The 24,310-nt window shown below is 46.0% G+C and overlaps 1 protein-coding gene across 1 annotated transcript in view; it reads left to right on the top strand.

Annotated features, from left to right (window-relative positions):
* The first annotated feature begins 322 nt into the window (after nt 1-322).
* Nucleotides 323-24,310, top strand: part of LOC143959323 (glutamine synthetase-like) — a 53,681-nt gene continuing 29,693 nt past the window's right edge. The window contains exon 1 of the mRNA XM_077468014.1: nt 323-530. The gene's annotated coding sequence lies outside the window, so the exon portion shown is untranslated. The remainder of the gene's footprint in view (nt 531-24,310) is intronic.

Below are 24,310 nucleotides of genomic sequence, written 5' to 3'. Positions count from 1 at the left end.
AAATGGCTTTCATAAAAATGTTTTAAAAACCTTGACCCAACTTCAGTAGCCATATAGCACAGTGTAATGGAAATTTGTAGGTTCTGTATATAATTGTATTCTATTTTATATGTATTGCACGATGCCCTCACTGTGCACACGGCACTAACAATGTTTTCAGTACATGTTATGCATTCTTTCAAGTCCTGACTAGAATTAGCCTGCCTATGTAACGCCCCTTGTTACCATAAACGTACAATTGTAATATTAATGTGATACCTACGTAATCATGTGTATAAAAACCTTCAAATTCGTCATAATAAAGGAGAACGGTTATTTGGAACGATGCTGAGCGTATCTTTTGTGTCTGTTCCCTACTGCAGTAGTTATTAATTTGGAACCACTAATCAATATGAGGATAGGAGTTGCCTATCATCAAAATATCCATTTCAGGCGGCGAGCCAGCTCAGGAGGGGTTAACAGGTGACCCTGAGTATCCGAAACGAGGAGCTTGAGACGATCCGGGAATTTCTGATAATCAGCCGGCTGAGGTAAGCCTTTTGCTTACATTTGAGTTATCAGACTTCATTGATCGGTAAGGCATTTTCGGGACAAAGGGTACCTATTTTACTCCCCTTAAATCGAACTGTATTGATTAGTGGTTATATGTTATGTTGTCACTGTCTACTGTCCATCGGAGTGTTATAGAGAAAGGGAAGAATAGTGCTGTTCACAGGTATTTGTAGTACATCTGCTAGATAAAGTAGTTTAGAGGCAAAAGGGTATAGGCACACGTAGAGAAGACTGGCCAGTCATAATGGGCATTAAATTAACCACTTTCAGACCGGACCATTTTGCTGGTAAATGACCAGAGGTCTTTTTACACTTTGGCACTGCGCTGCTTTAACTGGTAATTGCGCGGTCATGCAATGTTGTACCCAAACAAAATTTGCGTCCTTTTCTTCCCACAAATAGAGCTTTCTTTTGATGGTATTTGATTGCCTCTGCGATTTTTATTTTTTGCGATATAAACGTAAAAAGACCGCAAATTTTGAAAAAAAATGATATTTTCTAATTTTTGTTATTAGAAAAATCCAATAAACTCAATTTTAGTCATACATTTAGGCCAAAATGTATTCAGCCACATGTCTTTGGTAAAAAAAAAGTCAATAATTGTATATTTATTGGTTTGCGCAAAAGTTGTCACATCTACAAACTAAGGTACGTTTTCTGGAATTTACGCAGCTTTTAGTTTACGACTGCCTATCTCATTTCTTGAGGTGCTAAAATGGCAGGGCAGTACAAAACCCCCCCAAATGACCCCATTTTGGAAAGTAGACCCCCTAAGGAAATTGATAAGAGGCATGTTGAGCCCATTAAATATTTTATTTTTTTGCCTCAAGCGATTGAATAATGACAAAAAAAAATATTTTTTTTTTTTTTACACAAAGTTGTCACTAAATGATATATTGCTCACACATGCTATGGGCATATGTGAAATGACACCTCAAAATAAATTCTGCTGCTTCTCCTGAGTATGGGGATACCACATATGTGGGACTTTTTGGGAGCCTAGCCGCGTACGGGGCCCCGAAATCCAAGCACCGCCTTCAGGCTTTCTAAGGGCGTAAATTTTTGAGTTCACTCCTCACTACCTATTACAGTTTTGAAGGCCATAAAATGCCAAGATGGCACAAAACCCCCACAAATGACCCCATTTTAGAAAGTAGACACCCCAAGCTATTTGCTGAGAGGCATGTTGAGTCCATGGAATATTTTATATTTTGCCACAAGTTGCGGGAAAATTACAAACTTTTTTTTTTTTTTTTCACAAAGTTGTCACTAAATGATATATTGCTCATGCATGCCATGGGCATATGTGAAATGACACCCCAAAATAAATTCTGCTGCTTCTCCTGAGTACGGGGATACCACATATGTGGGACTTTTTGGGAGCCTAGCCGCGTACGGGGCCCCGAAAACCAAGCACCGCCTTCAGGCTTTCTAAGGGCGTTACAGTTTTGAAGGCCATAAAATGCCAAGATGGCACAAACCCCCCCCAAATGACCCCATTTTGGAAAGTAGACACCCCTAAATTTAGGGGTACACTAGTGAGACTAGGTAATAAATGGCGGGTGCCCTGAAACTATAAAATAATAACTAACCAACCAGCGTCACCTGTAACCGTTATATGGTGATCACTGGTGAAAGGGTTAACTAGGGGGCAATCAGGGGGCTTTATGCGGTAGTATATGGGGGTCCCTGGCGCTATAAAAAGCTGCGGCGAACCTAAATACCTACCTGCCTAACTAGCGTCACCTGTGACACTAATACAGCGATCAGAAAAACGATCGCTTATTAGGCTGGGTTCACACTGGAGCGATGCGGGAACGCCACGAATCCGCGGCGGGTTCCCGCATCGCATGCCTCCCGGCGACAGTTCACACTGCCCTATGCGAACTGCTGGGAGTGTCAGTGAAATGTTACTGACACCCCCAGATCAGTTCGCATATCGCAGTGCGATCTGCAAACTTGGATCGCATGGTGTGAACACCCATGCGATCCGATTCTGCTGCGGACCAAAAAAAGGATCCCGTGCGAGTTTGCGGCGGGTGCGACACGAATTCAGCCATACTATCTGTATACTATCTGTATAGCTGAACTCGAATTGCACAGAGATCGGATGTGATTTGCACTGCAGTGCAGTGCGAATCACATTCGTTCTCATAAACCGCTGCAATGTGAACCCAGCCTTAGTGACACTGGCGACGGGGGGTGATCACGGGGTTAAACCTTTATTGGGGGGGTTAGGGGGGTACCTTAGAACTAAAGGGGGCTAACCCTAACTGCCCTAACAGTTATTACAGTCACAAATGACACCCGCCGGGTGATCAGGGGGTTAAACCTTTATTAGGTAATAAATGGCGGGTGCCCTGAAACTATAAAAAAATAACTAACCAACCAGCGTCACCTGTAACAGTTATATGGTGATCACTGGTGAAAGGGTTAACTAGGGGGCAATCAGGGGGCTTTATGCGGTAGTATATGGAGGTCCCTGGCGCTATAAAAAGCTGCGGCGAACCTAAATACCTACCTGCCTAACTAGCGTCACCTGTGACACTAATACGGCGATCAGAAAAATGATCGCTTATTAGGCTGGGTTCACACTGGAGCGATGCGGGAACGCCACGAATCCGCGGCGGGTTCCCGCATCGCATGCCTCCCGGCGGCAGTTCACACTGCCCTATGCGGACTGCTGGGAGTGTCAGTGAAATGTTAATGACACCCCCAGATCAGTTCGCATATCGCAGTGCGATCTGCAAACTCGGATCGCATGGTGTGAACACCCATGCGATCCGATTCTGCTGCGGGCCAAAAAAAGGGTCCCGTGCGAATTTGCGGCGGGTGCGGCGGGTGCGGCGGGTGCGGCGAATGGCTGAACTCGAATTGCACAGAGATCGGATGTGATTTGCACTGCAGTGCGGTGCGAATCACATTCGTTCTCATAAACCGCTGCAATGTGAACCCAGCCTTAGTGACACTGGCGACGGGGGGTGATCACGGGGTTAAACCTTTATTGGGGGGGTTAGGGGGGTACATTAGAACTAAAGGGGGCTAACCCTAACTGCCCTAACAGTTATTACAGTCACAAATGACACCAATGCAAAAAAAAAAAAAAAATGACATTGGTGTCACTGTGACTGGGGGGCAGGGGTAATTGGGGGGGGTGATCGGGGGGGTGTGAGTGTGCCTGGCATGTTCTACTGTGTAGTGACGTGTTGGTGCAACTCACCGATCCGCTCTCCTCCGTGTCGGAACGAAAAATACCGACACGGAGGAGAGAATACATCACTTCCTCTCCTGTGTTTACATTACAGGAGAGGAAGTGATGTCACGAACGATTCCTATTCGTGCGGGAGCGATCGCGAGGGGGTGGCCATGAACGAATGGCCGCCCCCTCGTCCGGGATCGCTCCCGCACGAATACCGACCGCCGCAGGCACCGGGCGGGGGCCCTATCGGGCCCCCGACCCGCGGGAAGGCAGGGACGTACATGTACGCCCATATGCCTGCCCGTGCCATGCTGTCGACGTACATCGTCGTGCGGCGGTCGGGAAGTGGTTAATTAAGGGAATGACGGGTAAGAGAACCTCAAAAATGCCCAGCGCAAGAGGAGCGCTATATATGAACCGAAGGTGCGGTTCCGCCTATACTGAGCCCCTAGATTAATGGTTAAAGTGGACAGGGATCCACAAAGGGTAACTGGGTTACCACCAAAGTCCATAGGGACAAAGAATCATGCAGAGTATACAGCTAGAGAAACGGCTATTTATGTGAGCAGGATGGGCCAAGAGTGACATTAACACGAGACAGAAAGGGACTTTTTGATGTTAAGTTGTGGGATGAATTTGGGGTCAGGCACTACAACTAGTAAAGTCAAGAAACCGTAATGAGAGTTAAAACAGAATCCTTTATATGTTTGTCAGAGAGGGAAGATGGGATGAGCACTATGGCTGCCCGTCTGATCATAGAAGATAGAGTAAGTGAAGTATGGTATTACAATACATTGGATGCAAAGGATATCAGAACACAATAAAGAAAGCAGAAATTTAAAGCGGTTCTGCACTCATAATAATACATTTGCCCATTCTGTTGCCTCTAGACCGTACATTTGATAATGCCACATGTTTTTTTATTTTATTAATCTACCTTTTGTAATTCGTGGTTTTTTATTTTCCTCCCCTGCGGCGATGGGCGGTCTCTTGCGGGGATCAGCATCATTTCCTGCTGAAGCCCGCACTGTCTCCTGGGATCTCGTCCAAGTAATCCCAGGAGACATTGCGGCTAATACACCCTAAATCTCGCGGCACCCGGAATCTCGCGAGATTTCGGCTAATACACCCTAAATCTCGCGTGATTTCGGCTATAAATCACACGAGATTTAGGGTCTATTAGCCAAAATCTCGCGAGATTCCAGGTGCATTAGCCGCAATGTCTCCTGGGATTACTTGGACGAGATCCCAGGAGACAGTGCGGGCTTCAGCAGGAAATGATGCTGATCCCCGCAAGAGACCGCCCATCGCCGCAGGGGAGGAAAATAAAAAACTACGAATTACAAAAGGTAGATTAATAAAAAAAAACAAAAACATGTGGCATTATCAAATGTACGGTCTAGAGGCAACAGAATGGGCAAATGTATTATTATGAGTGCAGAACCGCTTTAAGCAAGGAAGTATTAAAAAAGCGTTAAAATAAAGTGAGAGAATGATATACATGTGTTGTGTACAAATGGGAATAATGTAGGCAATTTTAGAGAGATATTTGAGTATGTTTGTGAATGCTGGAACCTTTAGTTCTATCGCTTGTGTCATGTACGCAAATGTGACCCCCTCCTTTGTGCTCTCCTGAAAGAATGTAGCTGGTATGAGAGGTTGGTGATAATGCCAATTTCTGTTTTTTAGACAAAACATTTATAACAAAATGTGTCGGGTTAAAGAATCTAATGATAAACAATGTGATCACAATTATTTTTGAATCTGTTTTCCAAACATGGTAAAATGAAGGTTACAAATTAACCACTTCGGACACAGGCCAATTCTGACATTTCTCTCCTACATGTAAAATTCCAAATTTTTTTGCTAGAAAATTACATAGAACCCCCAAACATTATATATGTTTTTTTTAGCAAAGACCGTAGAGAATACAATGGCGGTCATTGCAACTTTTTATCTCGCACGGTATTTGCGCAGCAATTTTTAGAACGCGTTTTTTTCAGAAAAAAAACAGTCATGCTTAAAAAAAAAAAAAAACAGTAAAGTTAGCCCAATTTTTTTGCATAATGTGAAAGAGGAGGTTACGCCGAGTAAATAGATACCCAACATGTCACGCTTCAAAATTGCACACGCTCGTGGAATGGCGCCAAACTTTGGTATTTAAAAATCCCCATAGGCGACCCTTTAATTTTTTTTACTGGTTACATATTTTGGGATACAGAGGAGGTCTAGGGCTAGAATTATTTCTCTCGCTCTAACGTTTGCGGCGATACCTCACATGTGTGGTTTGAACACCGTTTTCATATGTGGGCGGGACTTACATATGCGTTCGCTTCTGTGTGCGAGCTCACGGGGACAGGGCCGCTTTAAATTATTTATTTTTTTTATTGTTAATTTTATTTTTATTTTTTTAGTTTTACACTTAAAAAAATAAAATAAAAAAATTGATGACTTTTATTCCTATTACAAGGAATGTAAACATCCCTTGTAATAGGAATATGGCACGATCGGACCTATTTACAGTGAAATATGGGGTCAATAAGACCCCACATCTCACCTCTAGGCTGGGAATAATAAAACAAAAAAAAAAAAATGATCATGGCTTCCTACCCAGATCGGCGCTTTTGAATTTGAATACCGAGGTCGGGCGTGACGTCATAAAATCGCGCCCGGCCTCCGAACGATCATAGAGACTCCGGGGACAATCTAGTCCGCCGGAAATCTCTATGGTTACATGCTGGGGCCGGCGGATCCTGTGACCGACTCACCGTTTTCATCGGAGCACCGGAGGGCGGTGGGAGGGGGGGGCTGCCCGTAAGAACGATCAAGCGGCGGAACAGCCACTATGATCATTCTTATGGTGCAGGGAATCGCCGGCTGAAAATGGCAATATCTGAATGATGTCTGTGGCCTCAGTGCATCATTTAGATATAACCACCGAAACCCCATGACGTCATATGACGTAGTGTGGGAACCAAGTGTCTTACACAAATGTAATATCCTGTGATAGTGGAAACAGTGCATAAAAAAAAAAAAGAGAGAAATTGAGTAAAATTAAGTAATATGTCCCCCTTTAAGGACATTTATCTGTGCATATATAAATGTGTGTGATATTGAAATTATCATATGAGTATTCATTTCTAATATGAGTTTAACAATTTTATTAATAAATATAGATATATTGAAACTGGTTTAGACAACCTTTGGTTGGAAATTAAATCCGGGTAACGGGGTCGGGGAAATTGGTAAAAATGGAATTAGTTTAGATTAAGATAACAATTTTGTAATTTTACATTTATTGAGTGGAAAGAAAAAAAGATTAAGATGAGGTTGTTAATTTGAATACAGCTGCAATAATGTTTAACAAAGCCAAGATGAATAGGATACATAAGGAAGTTTTTCTACAGAAATGAAATCTTAAAGTCTGATAATAACTTAATGTGCGGTCCATGATGTGAGAGTAATAACATTTAAAGCGGGATTCCGCTGACCTATCGTTTTTTTTTCTTTTTCCTGTGTCATTGTAATTCGTTTGTCATGTAATTCTAGTACTCACTACTTGTAGTTTTATTCTTCCCAGCTTGCCGATTTCTTGCACAAATGCAAGTTATAAAACTTCCTCCCGGCTGTTTCCATTTTGCTTTTGGGCATTTGAAGCCCACAAGCATTTAGTTCCGGGATGCGGTGAATGCTGAGCTCCCAGCACATTCACCGCTCGATCCTGCGCATGCTCATTGACACCAGCGAGCAGCGCCGTAAGATTTCGGGGGTTGCCATCACAACGGGCGGCGGCGGCGGAAGTTCCCGCCCTGTTGTGATGGCAACCAAAAAAAATACTTGCCTGCCCACTTCTAAAAGGGCTTTTTCTGACACGCCCTCGTCACGTGACCGGCGCCTTGGTTCCGAAATTTCACGAGATTTCAGCATGACGCCGTTCCCCACTGATTCCTGGGAAGACTCTAACAAAGCTCCCAGAGGGCTTTGCGAGGCTGGGGAAAGGCGATAAACACGCCTACTCCCACGGGAGGAGAGCCCGGAAGTCAGGAAACTAATTGCTACTAAAAGGTAATTACAGCATTATTATTTTTTTTTTAAAGGTCTTTTGAGCATCTATGGTACTAAGGGAATTAAATTATATCAACTTGAAAAATTGAGTACAAGACCGCTTTAAATATAACAGAACCATCACATCAAGTCCACACACCCTGTTAGGATAGATGCATGCTGGTGTCTTGTCATATAACGTCCTCCATCCGATAGTGTCCGCTGCGTACTGCGCATGCGCAGTACACAGCAACACAGATTCCGAAAATTGCTGAGGATGAATGGCGCCTGCGCCGTGAGTCCAGGTTCTATCCCCACCATCCAAGTGGACATAGAGTAGGAATAAAAAAGAGCCGAGCGCAGCGAGGCCGAGCCCGAAGCGTGGCGAGCGAAGCTCGCCCGCGAGGGGCCTTCTAATATTCACAACCCTATGTACGCTTGGATGGTGGGGCTACCACCTCCACTCATGGCGCAGGCGCCGCAAAGCTTTGGAGATTTTCTGAAGCTTCATCTGTTCCGTACTGCGCATGCGCAGTACGGCCCGGACACTATTTGATGGACGGACATTATACGGCAGAACACCTGCAGCCAGTTGTTTTACAGTTTTTGATGGCCGAGTGCTTTCTGGTCCGTCATACATATTGTTGGTCCTTTTTGTTTTTATGTATTTTTATTTTTGAAATCCAAAGCAAAATGTGTGGATTGTGAAATGATTTGCCCCTTTTCCTTGTAAGTGCAGTGGGTATAAGTAGAAGAATATTTTGGATTTATGGAAATCTCTGCATGACTGCAGGGTATTCTTATCATTTATTATAATATTGCCAGGAAAAAAGTTGTCTTTTTGAAACATGAAACTGGAGTTCTTACACAAAGAGCATGATAGAAAACAAGCCATTGTTATATCTATGCGAGCTGGACCCAGTAATGAAGGGTTCACCCCGATATATCAGAGCTGTAGCTTTATGCAAAGTTGCTATTAGACAAGTTTCAGACATTATTTTGGTCGAATATTTACTTATTAATGGTCCGACATTCTGCACAACAAATATATAGCTAACTAAATGTTTGTCTAATGAAAGGTTCAAAATATGAATTTGTTTTGTTTATGTACAAATCTAACAATGAAAAATGTGTACATTTGAATCCAGCCACCTTATTGCCTCTATTGGAGGAGGCTGGAGACAAAGAAAAAGCACATGTGTTACATTGATGACGTGGGAATCAGCTGCTGTGAGCCCCGTGCAGAACACACCAGGAGCGGATCCAGAGTCCAGTCTCGGGAGGGGCACTGCTATAAAATATGTTTTTTTGGGGGCAATTTATCAGGGAAATGGCTGGTATTGGCGCTTCAATCATTACGGCACCATGGTTGTTATGGTGTCAGGATGATTGAAGCGCATTATTTCTATCATTACATTGTAATATAAAATTAAATGGTTCAACTCACCATAATGCAGAATCAGTGGGAGCCCTGAGGGTGTCATTTGCCATGTCGCCTGCTACCAAATGCGGATTGTCACTTGCCACGTCACTTGTCACCAAATGCGGATTGTTACTTGCCACGTCACCTGCCACACATTGCAGATTGCCACTTGCCACGTAGTCTGCCACACATTGCGGATTGTCACTTGCCACGTCGCCTGCCACACATTGTGGATTGCCACTTGCCACTTAGCCTGCCACACGTTGCGCATTGCCACTTGCCACGTAGCCTGCCACACATTGCGGATTGTCACTTGCCACGTCACCTGCCACACATTGCAGATTGTCACTTGCCACGTCGCCTGCCACCAGATGCAGATTGCCACGTAGCCTGCCACACATTGCGGATTGTCACTTCCCCAGTCGCCTTCCACACATTGCGGATTGCCACTTGCCACGTAGTCTGCCACACATTGCGGATTGCCACTTGCCACGTAGCCTGCCACACATTGCGGATTGTCACTTCCCCAGTCGCCTTCCACACATTGCGGATTGCCACTTGCCACGTAGTCTGCCACACATTGCGGATTGCCACTTGCCACATAGCCTGCCACACATTGCGGATTGTCACCTACTGTGTCACTTTTCTGCTAAGGTGTTCTTTTGTTGAGTCCAGAGTGAAGATAGGCAGCAGAGAGATGATGTAATCTCTCTGCTGCACACAGCTTCCGCACAGTGAGGGTGGAACTGGAGGGATGCAGAGCAGTGAGAGATGATGTCATCTCCCTGCTCCCCTGCCTGCTGGCACCCGTGGAACCGGCCGCGGAACCGGCCGCGCTGGTACCCGCGGAAACGGCCGCGATTGCACCCGCGGAACCGGCCGCGCTGTCATCAGCTTGCGGTATTCTTGGAGGGGGCAATTGCCCCGTGGCCCCCTCCTGGATCCGCCCCTGGGACACACTCCTTGAAGACCTGAGTATTTACTGTTTTGTAGTGTTATTCCTGGTTTTATACTGAGGATGAAGTTTATCACCCAAAAGGATTCCCTGTATTCAGAGTCATTGGATCCTTTTTCCCCAGCTCAAGAAGCAGAGCTCCATGTTTTAGAAAAGCCTGTGAGCTATAAAAAGAGTGGATATTTATATAGATAGTCGAGATATAAAGAGCTTTTGGTTCCATTTGAAGGGCCAGACGTTTGTTTTTACTTCGGCGGGTAAACCAATCAAGCACGCCAAGTTAATTTGATCGGCTGTTTTCAGCCTTCCAGGTTCTTGCTAGGGTAGCCATACTAACAGTAAAACTCACACATGGAAGCAGACCAGGCGCCTCTAACCCCATTCACACCTGAGCGTTTTGTAGCCCTACGCCTGAAGCTACAAAACGCTGGAGGGGAAAAAATACATTATTCTCAATGGAGATGGTTCACATCTCCACTCCAAGTCGCCTGAAGCTCAAACAAGTTCCGGACCTGATTTGGGCGTTTTCATTCCCATAGAAACTAATGGAAACGCTCGATTCGAGCGTTTAGTGCGACAACGCGCGTCTCTATGGGCGTTTTGACGCTGTATCTGCTCAATGCTTAACATTGGTGACCTTTTGCCCTGCACAAATTCGCGACAAAACGCGGCAAAAAACGCCGCGAATCACGGCAAAAAAACGCCGCAATCGCGGTAAAAAACGCTTGAAAAAGCTACGCTCAGGTGTGAATGCAGCGGATGCTGCATTTACAGCCCCGGACACTTGCTGGGTCTGTGCAACTCACAGATTCCACCCTAGTTCTGGCCCAGTATAGCTGGGATTAATAATTCAACTTTAAGGACCCCAGAACGAGAAGCACAAGTGGTCCACAGAGGGCAACTTCTTACAAAACAAGACTTTGGAAAAGGTGATCATTTATGTCTGCCAGACACTCTTTTCCCTTCAGCTTGACACATGGACCGTGTCCTCAGTCACAAGCAGTTATGGCTGCCTTAGTAAATGAGCGTGGGGTAGAGCCAGGGTTCTCCACAGTTGTTTTTATAACATACCACTTCTTGTTTTACCCGTTACCAAAGGTGTTACCAAAAGCTGAACATCCCTTCCAGAGATAGCAAAAAGATATATCCAGATGCCCAAGTCAGGATCTTACCAGTGTGTATTTTGTTTGTATGGACAGGTTTTCTGGATGTCTAGTGGCAAATGCTACTGCAAAGGCCATAGTAAAAAGTGTTATCAGAAGTAGTTCGTAAATACAGAGTGCAGAATCTACAGAGAGTAACAGAGGAAATCATTTTTATAGGAGAGTCCTTACTAGTGATGGACGAACTTCCGACGGGACGTTTCGCGAAAGCGAAATGCGAACGGACCCAAACGTTCGCGAAACCGAACGTTCGCCGCGGGCCCCATTGACTTCAATGGGAGGCGAACTTTGCAAACCTTCATGTCGAATTTGCGGCCACGTGGTAATTATTAGGGGGTAAAACGTAGTCCCACCATCTGGACAATGACATAATACATGTATGAGGTGAATTTGGGATCGATAACTACAAGCATTTTTATTTTATTTGGGAAATTGTTCTAACAATTCAGGACTATGGAGCTAATGAAGGCAATGGAGGAGAGGGAAGGTCAGGGACCAGGGTAGGCAAAGAAGAGGGTGCAGGAGATGATCACCAGCAGCGTGACATACCGGAATGACACATGCACCGTGATAGAGGCATCTGACAGCAGCACCGTAATACAGAGCACTGACAGCAGCACCGTGACATACAGCGCTGACAGCAGCACCGTGACATACAGCGCTGACAGCAGCACCGTGACATACAGCGCTGACAGCAGCACCGTGACATACAGCGCTGACAGCAGCACCGTGACATACAGCGCTGACAGCAGCACCGTGACATACAGCGCTGACAGCAGCACCGTGACATACAGCGCTGACAGCAGCACCGTGACATACAGCGCTGACAGCAGCACCGTGACATACAGCACTGACAGCAGCACCGTAAGCAGCCCCAGGAGGAAGTCAGCACAGCACAGGGATGGTGTGATCCCCTCATAATAAGAACCCCCAGGAGGAAGTCAGCACAGCACAGGGATAGTGTGATCCCTTCATAATAAGAACCCCCAGGAGGAAGTCAGCACAGCACAGGGATATCATAAGCAGCCCCAGTAGAAATATGACACCGCTCAACCTCTTCAAAGAGGAGGGTAGGGGCATATAGTACGGTGTGCTTTTTTGGGTCAAGGAAGTGAGCCAAATGAATTAAGAAGGTCTGTGTGCTTGATTAAAAAAATAGTTTATAGACATATACATGGTCTACTGGTCACATGTGTTGAATTCCTCCGAGATCCATGCCTCATTCATTTTTAGAAATGTGAGGTAGTTAACACTGTCGTGAGCTAGGCGAGTACGCTTATCGGTCACAATCCCCCCTGCTGCGCTGAACGTCCTTTCGGACAGGACACTGGATGAGGGGCAAGCCAACAGTTCGATTGCAAATTGGGCAAGCTCTGGCCAGAGGTCAAGCCTGCCCACCCAGTAGTCTAGGGGTTCATCACTCCTCAGAGCGTCCACATCGGCCGTTAACCCAATGTAGTCGGACACCTGACGGTCTAGGCGTTCCCTGATGCTGGATCCGGATGACACCTGTCGATGGGTCGGCTGAAAGAATGACCTCATATCCGAAGTCACCAACACATCTTCAAACCGGCCTCTTCTTGCAGGCGCTGTTGGATTGGTACCCGCAAATCCTTCTCTGGGAGTGGGAATTGCTCCTCTGCCAGCGCACGCAAAAGCAGAATGCAGCATTTCTCGAAGCAAGGCCTGGAAGTGCTGCATTCTGACAGCCCTCTGCGACGGCGGTAACATTTCCGCCATTTTGTGTTTGTACCGGGGGTCTAAGTACGTTGCCACCCAGTACTGGTCCTTGACCCTCATGCTTTTTATACGGGGGTCCCTATTAAAACACTGGAGCATGAAGGCCCCCATTTGCACTAAAGTGGAAGCGGTGTGGTGGCCTGGCTCCTGCTCATCATCCAGGATAATGTCGTCCTCTTCATTCTCCTCTCCCCATCCTCGCACAACAGGGATCCCAGAAAGGTTTAAAGCATGCTCTTCTTGCTCCTGCTCATCCGCCCCGGCACCATCCTCCTCTGACTCCTCATCAGACTCCTGTTGTTGACTTGTCTCAGATAGAGTAGCCCCCCCTGGGAATTCATCCAGCATTGCGACTTCCTCATCTTCCCGCTCCTGCTCCTCCACAGCCTGATCAATGACACGACGCAATGCACGCTCCAGAAAGAAGGCATAAGGTACCATGTCACTGATGGCGCCATGGCTGCGACTGACCAGTTTGGTGATCTCCTCAAATGGCCGCAGAAGTCTGCATGTGTCGCGCATGAGCAGCCACTGGCGCGGTGAAAAAAAACCCAGCTCCCCAGAACCGTTTCTTTCGCAGAGTTCATACAGGTAGACGTTAACTGCACGTTTCTGCTGGAGCAGCCTATCAAGCATATAGAAGGTTGAGTTCCATCGCGTCGGGCAATCGCAAATAAGACGTCTGACCGGCAGATGGTGTCGCCGCTGAATGTCAGCAAGGCGAGCCATGGCCGTGTAAGATCTTCTGAAATGGGCCGAGATTTTCCTTGCCTGCCGCAAGATGTCCTGGACCCCAGGGTATTTGACAAGGAATCGCTGCACGACCAAGTTTAAGACGTGTGCCATGCACGGCACGTGCGTGATTTTGCCCTGTTTCAATGCGCTAAGCAGATTGGCACCGTTGTCACACACCACTTTACCAACTGTCAAATTGAGCGGTGTTAGCCACTCATCTGCCTGTGAACGCAAAGCTGAAAGGAGTGCCGGGCCAGTGTGGCTCTTTGCTTCCAGGCACAACAGACGCAGCACGGCATGGCAACGTCTCACCTGGCATGTGGAATAGGTTCTGGGGAGCTTGGGCGGTGCAGCGGAAGAGACGCTAGCAGCGGAAAAGGAGGAGGCAGCTGAGGAGGAGAGGGAGGAGGATGGAGTAGGAGGAGGAGAAGAAGAGTCAGGCCTGCATGCAATCCGTGGCGGTAAAACCAAATCTACACGGGTGCCACGGGTTACATGCTTGACGGCCGTCAGAAGGTTCACCCAGTGGGCAGTAAAACTGATATACCTTCCCTGCCCGTGTTTGCTAGACCACGTGTCTGTGGTCAGATGTATCTTGGCACCGACACTGTGTGCCAGAGATACATTCACTTGCCGCTGAACATGGCCATATAGCTCTGGGATGCCCTTCTCTGAGAAATACTTCCTTCCTGGGACCTTCCATTGTGGTGTTCCAATGGCCACAAATTTGCGAAAGGCCTCCGAGTCCACCAGTTTATATGGCAGTAGTTGGCGGGCTATGAGTTCTGACAAGCCAGCCGCCAACCGTTGGGCAAGAGGGTTATCCGGCGTCATCATTTTTTTACGCTCAAACATTAGGCCCACGGAAGCCTGCCTTTTTGCAGAAAAATGTGAGCTTGGCGTGAAAGAAGGTGGAGTGGAGGACAATTGTGAGGAGAGAGGAGAAGGAGAAGTAGAAGACGAGGCTGGACGGTGAGAGCCTGCAGTGTGGCTTTGTGTGTTCCGTTGCTCCCACTGGGCTCGGTGATGGCTGCTCATGTGCCTTCTTAAGGCGGTCGTCCCTAGGTGAGTATTGGGCTTACCGCGACTAACGCGTTGACTGCAAAGATTGCAGATGGCAACGCTATTGTCAGCAGCGGACACGTTAAAAAAAGCCCACACTGCGGAGCCATGTGCCGGTGTCCTGGGAGCGCCAGATGTGACCGTACATGGTCGATGACTCGCTCCTGATACATTTGCAGTCTGCTTTGTCCCTCCTGTGCAATGTAAGTTATTCCTGCTTCTCCTCCCTATCTGCTGGTCCATATCTCCCTCTGAACTCCCCTCCTCTTCCTCTCTTGTGGGCACCCACGTGACATCACTAGACACGTCATCATCAACGTCACCTTCCCCACCGCTATAAGTAGAGATCTCGGAGTAGGCAGCAACACCGGGGACCAACCTCCTCCTTGGGCTGATCTGGGTACTGTCGTCAGACTGCTGAGTAGCGCTTGTTGCTACCTCCTCTTCCTGATCCAATACCAAGAGTGGCTGCGCATCAGAAATGTCCTCTTGATATGGATCGGAAAATAATTCCAGTGACTCAAGCGGAAGGTATGTGGTGGTGGTGGTGGTGGTCGTGTTGTTGGTGGTAGTGTCTTTGGGGGTGCACATAGCAGAGAGTGAAGAAGAGGGTGCAGATCGAGAGGATGAGGAGGGTGCAGAAGAGTAAGGCTGAGCGAGCCACTCAACCAAGTCTGGTGCATCCTTTAAAGTAATTGAACGCACCTTCTGCAACTTCCCACTTTGGCTCAAGCCTGTTGCTCCTGCCCTACCCCTACCACCCCTGCGGAAGGGCCTGCCTCTTCCTCTGCCTGTCATTTTTTAAATGACCCTGTGACAAAACTCTTAGTCCCTATACCGATGAAGGACTGCTGCAGTATAGGGCAGCGGTCAGCAGTGGTGCACGTCAACCCTATCTATTGTGGACCGATAGCGGTCCTTACAGAACAGCAGACTGTACCGCACTCAAGCCTATGTACCGTAGCACCCTATACCAAGTTACCAGTCCTTATAAGAACTTTTGTGGAACAAGCAGGTTGTGTGTTAGTGATTAGCAGACTGTACGTCAGTCCCTATACCGCTGAAGGACTGCTGCAGTATAGGGCAGCGGTCAGCAGTGGTGCACGTCAACCCTATCTATTGTGGACCGATAGCGGTCCTTACAGAACAGCAGACTGTACCGCACTCAAGCCTATGTACCGTAGCACCCTATACCAAGTTACCAGTCCTTATAAGAACTTTTGTGGAACAAGCAGGTTGTGTGTTAGTGATTAGCAGACTGTACGTCAGTCCCTATACCGCTGAAGGACTGCTGCAGTATAGGGCAGCGGTCAGCAGTGGTGCACGTCAACCCTATCTATTGTGGACCGATAGCGGTCCTTACAGAACAGCAGACTGTACCGCACTCAAGCCTATGTACCGTAGCACCCTATACCAAGTTACCAGTCCTTATAAGAACTTTTGTGGAACAAGCAGGTTGTGTGTTAGTGATTAGCAGACTGTACGTCAGTCCCTATACCGCTGAAGGACTGCTGCAGTATAGGGCAGCGGTCAGCAGTGGTGCACGTCAACCCTATCTATTGTGGACCGATAGCGGTCCTTACAGAACAGCAGACTGTACCGCACTCAAGCCTATGTACCGTAGCACCCTATACCAAGTTACCAGTCCTTATAAGAACTTTTGTGGAACAAGCAGGTTGTGTGTTAGTGATTAGCAGACTGTACGTCAGTCCCTATACCGCTGAAGGACTGCTGCAGTATAGGGCAGCGGTCAGCAGTGGTGCACGTCAACCCTATCTATTGTGGACCGATAGCGGTCCTTACAGAACAGCAGACTGTACCGCACTCAAGCCTATGTACCGTAGCACCCTATACCAAGTTACCAGTCCTTATAAGAACTTTTGTGGAACAAGCAGGTTGTGTGTTAGTGATTAGCAGACTGTACGTCAGTCCCTATACCGCTGAAGGACTGCTGCAGTATAGGGCAGCGGTCAGCAGTGGTGCACGTCAACCCTATCTATTGTGGACCGATAGCGGTCCTTACAGAACAGCAGACTGTACCGCACTCAAGCCTATGTACCGTAGCACCCTATACCAAGTTACCAGTCCTTATAAGAACTTTTGTGGAACAAGTGAGTTGTGAATGTTTAGCAGACTGCAGCAGAAGGGCAGCAGTCAAGTATAATATCCTTTCTATATTTGGAAGAAAGAATATTATACATGTACAAGCCTATTACTGTACCACTGATACCAGTCCTGAAAAGAACCTTTGTGGAACTAATAATAACAGCAAGTCTTTAAAATTACCCTCACTGCCTGACAACACTGCTTCCTTCCTGTCCCTATACAAATTGGCAAAAAAAGAGAACGATTAGTGGTTACTGGAACAGCTCTTTTGTGGACCTTGATAGTAACAGCTAATGATGATGATGATGATGATGAAAGACTAATCTGGCTGTCCCTGTAGCATACACCGTCCTTTCCCTTTCTCTAAACTAACAAAAGACACTCAGGCTGCTGCAAGAATCAGCAGCACAGCAAACCTATCAACACCTAACACCTATACCAGTCCTGAAAAGAACTTTTGTGTACCAAATAGCTAGTGGTTTATCTCTCCCTACTCCACACAGGAACCTGTCCCTATCGTAACAGAAGAAAGAATGTAAAATGGCCACCGGATCGGGTGTATTTATAGGTTAGGGGGAATGTCCAAGTGTCCATGTGCTGTCATGTCTCAATTGGCTGTCCTGTATCACATGATAAACGTGTCACCAAAGGTTAAAGTTCTTGTATACATTAAACACGTAAGTCCGCCGCGGCGAACGACGGAAAAAGGCGTTCGAACGTGCGGACCGCGAATGTCGGAAATTCGCCGCGAAACGACCGCCGGGCGAAACGTTCGTCCATCACTAGTCCTTACTAGAAGTTTCGAGGTTTTATTTTTACACCCCCCTACTGTCTACAATGTAGCGGACAAAGTAGAGTAAGAAACTAGAAAACTTTTTCCTGAATGTTTTCCTATATTTTATCAAGCCCATAGGGGGATGTTGGACTCTCTCCCTATGGGATTTGGGTTGGGAGTGTGTTACTCACTTGCTTATATTTTGTCTCAGCAGCTGAAGTCCTCCATTCGGATCTCACAGAGAATGTTGCTGATCTTTTAAGGTTTTTGACAAACTTATTTATGTGTTTTCTCCCCAATTCCAGATCCTAAAGGTTTGGAAGGATCTAAAACTAAAGCCAGGTGACTTGTGGATTGTTAAAGCGGGAGTCCACCGGGAGTTCCGCCGTTTTTTTTTTTTTAAAAGCCAGCAGCTACAAATACTGCAGCTGCTGACTTTTATAATAATGACACTTACCTGTCCAGCGCGCCCGCGATGTCGGCACCCGAAGCCTATCTCTCGATCGTCTCTCGGGTGCTGCCGCCGCCATCTTGGGTATGGGAATCAGGAAGTGGAGCCTTCGGCTTCATTTCCCGATTCCCTACTGCTCATGCACGAGTCGCGCTGCGCAATAAGGATGGTCCCCGCTGTCTCTGGGATCCGTGTGTTTCCCAGCAGGCAGCGGGGGACTTTCGGAAAGGGGCGTAGATTCTGCGGAAAGGGGCGTACCTTCTGCAGAATCTACGGCGGAAGTGGGTGCAGATACCTGTACTGTACAGGTATCTGCACCCCCCACCCCCCTGAAAGGTGCCAATTGTGGCGCCGGAGGGGGTGGGAGGGTTCCAATGAGCGGAATCTATTTCATGTACAGTTTTGCAAAACTTGAAAGAAAAGTCACCTGGATCCACACCAGACACTGCAAAAATGTCTAAATTAAAGAAATCTCTGTGTTTGATTTGTTTACCTCTTGCGATAACATTCTAGGGTAATTTTTGATTCAATTACTTTAATTGTAAGGGATATATATATTTGAAAAGTAGTTTAGCCATGTGGAAGTCATATTTGTCTTTTGTACCTCTTCCATTGTATGTAGAATTGTCTGTGTTTACATGTGCTGATAAGTCAGCATACCAGCAATTAAGCTAGAAAAACATTCTGGCCACAGGAGTGTACAGCCAGTACTCTGTAAATATGTCTTTTCAATCATTTGTTTTTCACAGTGAAAAGTCATTTTGTAATGAAAAAAGCTGCTCAGCTATTATTTTCTCCACAATGGAGTTTTTGCCTCTTTGGCCAGGACTACCTCCACCTAAGCGTGTGGAGGTTCCAGGTTAAAGGTGATAGCGGGTATGGTTAGTGATCAAAATATCGATCAAAAGAGAGGAGACTGTAATGGAAATTTGTAGGTTCTGTATATAATTGTATTCTATTTTATGTGTATTGCACGATGCCCTCACTGTGCACACAGCACTAATAATGTTTTCAGTACATGTTTTGCATTCTTTCGAGTTCTGATTAGAATTAGCCTGCCTATGTAACGCCCTTTGTTACCATAAACGTACAATTGTAATATTAATGTGATACCTACGTAATCATGTGTATAAAAACCTTCACATGTGTCATAATAAAGGAGAACGGTTATTTGGAAAGATGCTGAGCGTATCTTTTGTGTCTGTTCCCTACTACAGTAGTTATTCATTTGGAACCACTAATCAATATGAGGATAGGAGTTGCCTATCATCAAAATATCAATTTCAACAGGAACATCAAAATGTAAATGATATAGTAAGCTTCATTGATAAAATTAGGAGACAATTGAATCAAAGCAATCTCACACATGAGGTAGCTATGATTCAATGTGACAAAAATAGTCAGGCTTCAGACATGCCAGAAATGACAAGTCTTAGCCCTTGTACACATGGTCGGATATTCCGACGGAAAATGTCCGATCGGACCGCGTTGTCGGATAATCCGACCGTGTGTGGGCTCCATCGGACTGTAAGCACTTACCCCGACTTGTTCAAGCCCCGACTTTTTCATGCCCTGACTTAGTTGGGGTAGGCGGAACACTTTGCTGGTGGTGGGTCAGCCCGACACTTGACCTTTGACCTCTGGGGACACGCCTCCTGACCTTTGACCTTTGGGGAGGTCCCTATTCAAATCCCTGAGTCCTAACCTTGTTCTTCTAGGGGAAACCCCAACCCTAAACCTAACCCTAACCCCTAACCCTAACCCTAACCCCTAACCCCTAACCCTAACCCCTAACCCCCTAACCCTAACCCCTAACCCTAAGCCCTAACCCTAACCCTGAATATCCGACGGACAAAGTTTTAGAGCCGGGCTATAAAATTTTCCGACAACATGATCCAATCGGACTTTGTTCGATCGTTTGTAGAGAATTCCGATCGGACAAAGTGCCACGCATGACATAATAACTTGCCCTGTTGGTTTCTGCATTTTCGGAATAAGGTGTTTATTTTCTGTCTCATGTAATGTTTTGTAATCTGTCGACCCGATTGGGTCCTGTTATAAATAAAAAAAATAAAAAAAGTGCCACGCATGCTCAGATCAAATTGCTAAACCAAAGCTATTGGCTACTAGCCTGAACGTAGTCCCATCGTAACGAAATAACGTCATCACGTTCTGAACGATCAGATTGTCCGACAACTTCGTCCGACCGTGTGTATGCAACAGTTTCGGACAAAATCCGTCGGACAAAATCAGAATGTCCGACCGTGTGTACAAGGGCTTAGAAGGAATGACAAGGACAGGTGCAGACAAGTGAGGCAAGGAGAGCCTATCACGTGTCTTTACTGTCATAGATCTGGTCATATGAGAAAATATTTCTGTAAATTTAAGAGAGACTCACAAATAAAAACTAAAGATATGGAGAATGAAAAATCAGCTTTTGTACAACCTGTTTTTTTTTTTGTCAAGATAAAATTTTGACTGAATTGCCTTATGCCACTGAAGCCAAACAGATCAGTAATTTGACTGTTAACAGCAGTTCAGATAACATTGCGAAAGGAGCTGCCACTGAAAGAGAAGGTTTATTGCCATTGGCAAAAATAGAATCACATCGAGATTCAATTTCTCTGCCATTACAATATGTAGTTATATTGGATAAGAATGGTAGACCATATATACAAGGACTGAATGGTAAAAATATTAATTGTCTCATTGACAGTGGATCTGAGATTAGCCTTACCAAAGAAAACATACCTGTGAAACCTAATTCTCCTATGTGTAATATAGTGGGTTTTAATAATACAGGTAATTCCACTGCTAGACAGGTATCTAATGTAACATTTGAAGTACCTGGATTAGTGAAAACGAATATTAACATTTGGGTCTGTCACATAGCAGAGAATATGCTTGACATTGATGTAATCAATAAACAAAAGTGGGTGATTGATTTGGCTAATACAAGTATTTGGGAAGATCTATCTAGGCCCAAATCAGTGCTTATTGATCCCTCTGTATACAGTAATGTTGGTTCCATTACCAATATGCCTACAGAACAAAAGTGGCCTGATATTGATGGTAATTGTGCTTTAAAGGAAGTGGCACAACGTTTTCCAAGTTTGTGGTCAAAGTTCCAAAATGACATTGGAACTTTGAAAAATACTGAATTAAATATTGAGGGGAAAGATCCAGAACCCCTTAATCAATATGCGTTACTACTAGAATCAATTGGTCCACTTTCTGCCATTATTCAAGAGTTTGTACAATTTGGAATTGTAAAGAAAGCTAAATCAGTGGTAAATAACTGTATTTGGCCTATCTTAAAGCGGGAGTTCCGCCGTTTTTTTTTTTTTAAAAGCCAGCAGCTACAAATACTGCAGCTGCTGACTTTTAAAATAATGACACTTACCCGTCCAGCGCGCCCGCGATGTCGGCACCCGGAGCCGATTTCTCGATCGTCTCTCGGGTGCTGCCGCCGCCATCTTGGGTATGGGAATCAGGAAGTGGAGCCTTTCAGCTTCATTTCCTGGTTCCCTACTGCGCATGCGCGAGTCGCGCTGCGCAATAAGGATGGTCCCCGCTGTCTCTGGGATCCGTGTGTTTCCCAGCAGGCAGCGGGGGACCTTCGGAAAGGGGCGTAGATTCTGCGGAAAGGGGCGTAGCTTCTGCAGAATCTACGCCGGAAGTGGGTGCAGATACCTGTACTGTACAGGTACCTGCACCCCCCTCCCCCCTGAAAGGTGCCAATTGTGGCACCGGAGGGGGGGGGATTCCAATGAGCGGAAGGTCCACTTTAGGGTGGACCTCCGCTTTTAAGGGCACTGAATAAATATATCACAAATAACCCAGTTCTTCCTGATAAATCTAACATAAAGTTAAATTTGAATGCTGAGGACAAAGTGTTCTCTGTACTAGAAATCAAGTTTTCAATTTCTTTAACTAATAGCTGTCAGTACAAACTCATTAACAAACAATTAATACCTGGCCTAAGTATTGGTAATGGTGTAGTACATGAAACTATAGCAAAAATACTTTCAAAATTTTCTAGGCCAGACTGTATTTGTCAGCATGTGGATACGATTCTGCTGAGTACTTAGAATACGCCCCCCCCCCCCCAAAAAAAAAATTTGAGCACCAGCTGCCACTGCAAGGACTTGTCTCCATGCAATGCTCTTTTCAGCAGAGAAGCAAGGGTTAAACAGGAAGTAAACTCTGAGGAGTTTACTTCCTCTTTGATTGCCTGCAAAGGTAAAGCATAATGGACTACTATGCATCACATCGCATCGCATCACATAGTAGTCCATTATGTGTCACTTAACTGACACAGGAGCCAGCGATGTCACCGCTGTCCCCTGTAGTCCGGCTCATCCATCTTCTCGGTGGGTCTCGCTGCTCCGCCGCTGTCATTCGGCGAAGCCACGATGACGTCACTCCCGCGCATGCGCACGGGAGCCGCCACTCGCGGCATATCGCCGTTGACAGCGGCGCGCATGCGCCATAGACAGTGGTGCCTGTCTTTCGGCAAATATCTCCTAAACCGTATAGGTTTAGGAGATATTTCTTGGACCTACAGGTAAGCCTTAATCTAGGCTTACCTGTAGGTCAAAGTTGGTTGTAAGGGTTTACAACCACTTTAAAGTTAAACCTAATGATGTGTTGTGTACTAACAATTCTGAAAACGGTGATACATTTCCCTCTATGTTGGTGTTTAAAAGGGAAAACCGTTCTGTGCAAAGGACAGGACTGATTCAGCAGAGTGCTGAAGTATATATGTCAGGGGTGACTACTGATAGATATGTGCCATTGCCCCTAGCAACCATGACAGGTGCAACAGGGTTGTCCCTGAAGACCTCCCAGGAGCTCATGGTGTCTGAGCTTGAAGTCTCCCAGGATGACTGTGTAGCCACCCCGGCAGGTGAGTGTCTTATAAAGCAAAAAGTGATGTAATAAATATCCCACAGGCTCAAGTTGGTAATAAGCTGGGACAGCCTATGAGAGTCAGGAATGATAATGAGGAATGTATTTCTGAAAATGTTGATGAAGGTTTTCCCATGGCAACCACAGGCAGTGCCGCAGAGTTGTCCCTGGAAATCTCACGAGGACTCCCCGTGTTGCAGTCGGCGGGTGTCCAGGACAACTCTGATATGGCTCAGGTGGAACACAATGGCAAAACAGCTCAAATGATGGAGCATGAATTATCACAATCTAATGTGGTTGACAGTGACTGGTGCAGGATGCCTGCTGCTAAACCACTCTGTCCACCTATGTCTCCATGGGCAGAGGGAGCAGTACTACAGAGTACTGGTGACTGTAGCACAGACAGGATAGACTGGCATAGTCTTGCCATAAAGGTGTTAGCGTGGTGGAAAGAAATTTCTGAAGGTAATAGTAAGGTGGACACTATTGCTGCTGTGACAAATGGAGAGGCTGCAGGGCCAGTAGACATAGGTGCATTGGCTTTTGCAGAAGTTAAAGGGGTTGTAAAGGTTCGTTTTTTATTTTCTAAATAGGTTCCTTTAAGCTAGTGCATTGCTGGTTCACTTACCTTTTCCTTCGATTTTCCTTATAAATGTTTTTTTTCTTTGTTTTCTTTGTCTGAATTTCTCACTTCCTGTTCCTCCTCAGTAAGCTGTTCTGGCTGACTAACCACCGCTCGGATGATGGTGAGAAGTTTACTGAGGAGAAACAGGAAGTGAGATATTCAGACAAAGAAAAAAAACATTTAGAAGGGAAATCGAAGGAAAAGGTACGTGAACCAACAATGCACTAGCTTAGAGGAACCTATTTAGAAAATAAAAAACGAACCTTTACAACCCCTTTAACCCTCTCCAGTTGGTAGGATCTCAAAAGGGCGCATACATAGCAGAGGTTTTGTCCACAGCAAAAGAGATGAGTAATGAGTGTCAGGATGGTGGGATAATGGATAAAGACTTGGATGGGGCTCAGTGTTGCTGAAAATGAAAGGATGAGTGTGAAACATGCGTTTTGCAGTACTCGTGGGGAGCCGCAAGTTTTGTCAGTTGCCTCTGAGGTGGAGGTCTCTTTGAGTGTCTCAGCCTCTCAAGCCTTAGCAAATGAGCCCCTCCACATCGTTAGAAAGGGAAAAGTCCC

The sequence above is a fragment of the Lithobates pipiens genome, unplaced genomic scaffold, assembly GCF_037356315.1.
Source record: "Lithobates pipiens isolate NorthernLeopardFrog02 unplaced genomic scaffold, aLitPip1_a1.2 Scaffold_11, whole genome shotgun sequence".
NCBI lineage: Eukaryota > Metazoa > Chordata > Amphibia > Anura > Ranidae > Lithobates > Lithobates pipiens.
Note: the sequence above shows the minus strand (reverse complement) of the source record. Positions and strands in the feature narration are given on the sequence as shown.